The sequence below is a fragment of the Pelmatolapia mariae genome, linkage group LG4 (assembly GCF_036321145.2).
Source record: "Pelmatolapia mariae isolate MD_Pm_ZW linkage group LG4, Pm_UMD_F_2, whole genome shotgun sequence".
NCBI lineage: Eukaryota > Metazoa > Chordata > Actinopteri > Cichliformes > Cichlidae > Pelmatolapia > Pelmatolapia mariae.
The window spans coordinates 20,415,800-20,420,228 of NC_086230.1; positions in this window are offsets into that span (position 1 = coordinate 20,415,800).

Consider the following 4,429-nt stretch of genomic DNA (forward strand, 5'->3'; position numbering starts at 1 on the left):
GTGTAGTTGACTGTTTGGCAAAAGGCAAGTGAAAGTGGATCTCTACATATAACACAACGCTAACCCTAGACAGAGTAAAGTGGGCGTGCAGGGAAAAGCAGAACTGAGAAAAATAAAAGGGGGTGGGGGAGACGGAGAACTGGTGTTGAGGCATGTAGAAAGCGTTTTTGTTTGAGGACAAACAAATGGAATGGATTAAAGTTTACAGATTATTACAGATTAAAAAAACAAAAGACATGAAATAAGAGCACTGTCTTATATATGTATGTAGCATAAACAGTGATAAAATCGCACAATTATGACCCCTTTTCTAAGCTTCAGTCCGTAACAAACAGGCGTCATGAGGATGTGAAAAGTGATGACATGAGCGCTAGAAAACAGTAAACCATCAGTTACTTTTACTTTTAAACAACATTATTAATCCATTAGAATAAAGCCTGAGTGCGCTGGAGCACTAACAGATCTGGTGTTTCATAAAAGAGAGAGAGAGAGAGAGAGAGAGAGAAATAATAAGAAGATAGCAAAGTCCATATGAAAGAAACTGCTCGAAATTATTTTATAACCCCAGTAACGCATGTAAAATCACAGTCAGATTTCATAAACAACATTTTAGATTGGCAGGGAAAACAACATGGCAGGAATGTTTGAGACCAGACTTTTTGTTTCAATGAGCAATTCCTGCGTCCAGGCCTCTGATTCTGAAACAGCAAAGTTGTGACACTATGAAAAATTCTATCATTACGTTACATTTTGAGTTGCAGCTTCCTGAATATGGACTGTTTGATCAGTATATATGCACTTAAAATAAATGTTAACATCATTAAGAAGGAACAGAAGCGTTTTATAATCACACTGAAGATGACAGTCATGGCATTTTAGGATTTACCCAGTTGGCGATATTCATTCATCTGGGTTACTCTGAATTTCATCATAATGTTACTTCATCACCTCAAACTTTGCTGAAACATCTAAAAAAATACAAAGCAACGATAGGAACAAAGCATGATCATAAAGAGAAAGAGAAAAGTGAGGAAGCATAATTAAACTACTGGAACTATAATCACAGGAAACTATTCTGTTAACCTGGGAGTAAGCACTCCTCAGCCTTGAATGTTCAGTCGATTCCATCATGGTTTTTACCTAATTTAAAACTCTAATCATTTATCATAGATCAAAATATTGCTTTTGAGTCAAACATGACTTGTTCAGATGTGTATTTAGAAACTTCTCATACTGAATACTGAAATATTAATAGTAACGTACAGTTCCGTATAGACCTATTCCACTAAAACAGAGAAAAACGGGTTTAAGTGAAATTGTGGCTAAAAAGCACATATGTAACAAAAAAATGATAATATTTCTTTATAAAACATGACAAACCATCAAATATGCAACTTTGCCAACATGGTATTTTTTGCCCCTTCAAGCATGTCCGTCTTTGAGTGCACATAGAATTCAATAGTCTTGCAGGTTAGTACTTGGTAAAAAAAACACTACCACTATGCATATATATCTGTGTGTGTGTGTGTGTGTGTGTGTGTGTGTGTATGTATGTATATATACATCTCTCTTACACCCTGAGCTGTTTCCTGTTGTTCTCGTTATAAGGCCCATGATCTTGAGTTTCACATCCTGAGAACATCCTGTACCAACTTTACCATATGCAGCTACAAGCAGAAAACTTCTTTTAATACCCTATGATTTGCACATTTATTAACTTCTGGATTATTATGATACTTATTATGATACTTATTGAAAAAAACAATTTCTGCTGAAATTTTATATATATATATATAAAAAAAAAAATATATATATATATATATATATTTATATATATATATATATATATATATATATATATATATATATATATATATATATATATATATATATATATATATATAATATATATATATATATATATATATATATTTATATATATATATATATATATATATATATATATATATATATATATATATATATATATATATATATATAGTTCGATTCCACCACACTTTCTGTGTGGAGTTTGCATGTTCTCCCCGTGTTTGCTTGGGTTCCCTCCGGGTACTCCGGCTTCCTCCCACCGTCCAAAGACATGCAGCTTGTGGGGATAGGTTAATTGGATAATCCAAATTGCCACTAGGTGTGAATGTGTGAGTGAATGTGAGTGTGAATGCTTGTCTGTCCCTGTGTGTTGGCCCTGCGACAGACTGGCGACCTGTCCAGGGTGTACCCTGCCTCTCGCCCTATGACAGCTGGGATAGGCTCCAGCGCCCCCCGCGACCCTGAAAAAGGATAAGCTAATTAACACCCTGGCAAATGCATGTTCTGGAAAACCTAATATTTATATTAATATACAGCATCGTATTACTGATAAAGAACTTTATTCACTTTTTCATCGTTGAAGACCAAATGCAGTGAACCTCTCCGGTCAGATAATCCCTGGTTATCCAGCTAACGTTATGGAGAAGGTGCCTTCCACATCACAGCAGTCCCCCACAACGGGTCCCATCTACAATCTTAGACCTTTCACTCGAAAGGGCCCAAGGCAGAAGAGGTAAGAACAGAACTAAATGCACTGAAATTACTGGTGGAAGGTTTGTAATTGCCCGTAGGTTTCAACTGCTCGACGATGCTAAGTAAACAAAAAAACTGCGATAGACTGACAGCGTGTGGATGTGGAGACTAAACTGTTCATTTGTTTAATTGTAGAAACAAGCAATTTCTATAATATTTCACGCCCCGTAAGCTTAATCTGCAAACATTGTGTAAAAGCAAAACACATCATTCAGTTGTTACAATACATAGTTTTTGACAGTGTATAATTTAATTAAACTTTTTTTATAGCAACAAAAGGACTCCGTGAATTTAGGAATTTTTTTATGTGATTGTTAAGTTTCTCCACCCACCCATCCCACTATCTTCCATCATCTATCTATCCATTCATCCATCCATTCTCTTTCACTTATCCAAGTCAGGATTCCAAGAGCCTATCCTAGCTACCATGGGGGTGTTTATTAATGCAAACTGGACATGTGTACAGCAGTGTGAGTATATTACATGTAGAAATGTTTACTTTGCCTTTATCCTCTATTAGGTTTCCAGAGCAGCTAAGCAGGTCACATTCTGTGGCTCAGTCTTTCACCAAAGATGTGATTCTCTTGCCAGACCATCTAACTGCACATGTGCCAAGGCGTAACAAAAAAACTTGGCTTATTGAAAATGGACATATAAAATCTGCACTGGAGTTTAGCTGTGACTGGGACTCAGAAAAAGTAATGCAGGCAATAAGGACTGCCTTTCAGCCAGTTGTTGAAGGATGCAGGCAAGCTTTAGATCCTTTTTTATAAAAATATAGTTTTTGTTACTTAGATTATTATACTATTAAAGATCATCTTTGGGTATTTCCAAAAAGGATCTGGGAGCACGGGTCAGATGACTGGATTGATATCTTTTAGAAACCTTTTAATGTACTGTATTGTATTGTAGTCTGTTAGCCTTAACAAAAATTTCATAAACACTATGTTTTCTTCTTCCCTAGGCTACAGATTTTGCTGACATGCCACACCAAACTTGTTGAGCCATCACTCACTTCCAAACAGACTTTGAATGGAGACCTTGTGAAAAAACTGTTTCATCAGAAGTCAATTTATGTCAGACCTGACAAGGTCATCTTATGTGAGGACAATGAATCAGTAAGTAATCCTGAGCATTTCAGCAAATGTATGAATGTTCATAAAATGAGAGTGAAAAAGGCAAAGATGGATTTTAAACTCCCTTAAACATTGTCACTTGTATTATGTTTTAATACATAATACATAAACATAATATGAATTTTTACTATGCCATTTTGTTGTCAGTATAATGAAATGTATTATCTGTTTTAATTTACAGACATATTCAGATGGAGAGAGTAGACATACAAGCAGGCAGGATTTCACAGAAACTTTGAATTCTGACAAATGTGGTAAATATTCCTATCTAAAAGTCGCTCCAAATAAACTGGAAATTAAGTTGGTTCAGTGTCTGTTACTTAGTCATCTTAGGCATTGTGTCTGTCAAGAGACTTCTTCAGCTGAGAGTCTAATGGTAGAAACACGCTGCAGATTTTACTTGCAAGGGCGGTCACAGAGCGCTCACATGAGAGTGGGGCCCCTGTGATGTGCGCTCTGTTCTTGCACTTGTCTTTATTTATACACGAGAAAAGTAATACAATAATGAATACATTTGTTTAGTGGAATGTTGATACTTGCATATGTAAGTGTGTGTGTGTGTGTGTGTGTGTGTGAGTGTGATTGTGGGAAGATTTTTTGTTCTGGTTTTTTGTTCTGTTCTCTGTCAAGATGATCCCACACAACTTTAATAATGCTGAGCCCAATCTATGTATTGTGATAATGTAATTATGTCAACATCATTTATATGA